The following is a 672-nucleotide window of genomic DNA, read 5'->3' on the forward strand; positions in this document are numbered from 1 at the left end:
TTTCCCTATTTTTAGTTCCCAAAGGCGGGCCTTGAAAAATGTACACTTTGCATTTAAGTAATGATAAAAATTTGCTGATAGACCACCAAAGATATTGGATAAGAAACCCACAAATAGAAACAGACTCTCTTGGAATAACAAGATACTTACATCTGAGATGTTTGGGTAGACAAAATTAACAGATGCAACCTTTTATGCAAAGCTTTCATGACTTACTTCAACGACTAGTCTTTTTATTTGCATACTAATCACATAACTTTTACTACAGTTCTGTTGCCTATTTCTTACCTTTAAAGAAAAAAAAAAAAACAACTTATTTTTTGACCAAAATATAGCCACATAGTGATTTGTATTTTCAAGTAATCTTTAGAAGTCTTAACATGATATCAGACATGAAATTATGAAGTCATATGTCTGGAATAATTATTTAATATGTATTTAATTTGTTTGCCTCCTTTCTTGTCATCAGGTGACCTCTATAAGCAGCTGGTACCAGCATTGTCTGAGATCATTTCAGGCTAATGTGTCCTCCCCAGACGGTACTTTGCTATTGAGAAATTACCCCTTATTAGAAGAGACTTCTATCAACACTATTATAATCTTTGCCAATTTGGACAGGCTAAAAAAGGAATCTCACTGTCATTTTATTTTGCATTTGTTTTGCTGGAAAGA

At 32.6% G+C, this 672-nt stretch overlaps 1 protein-coding gene across 1 annotated transcript in view; it reads right to left on the minus strand.

The window, feature by feature from the left end:
• The window catches only part of USP45 (ubiquitin specific peptidase 45), a 60,126-nt gene that overhangs the window by 3,879 nt on the left and 55,575 nt on the right, over nucleotides 1-672 (minus strand). The gene's annotated exons all lie outside the window — the stretch shown is intronic.

This window comes from Lipotes vexillifer, unplaced genomic scaffold (assembly GCF_000442215.2).
Source record: "Lipotes vexillifer unplaced genomic scaffold, Lipotes_vexillifer_v1.1 scaffold1073, whole genome shotgun sequence".
In the NCBI taxonomy this organism is placed as follows: Eukaryota; Metazoa; Chordata; class Mammalia; order Artiodactyla; family Lipotidae; genus Lipotes; species Lipotes vexillifer.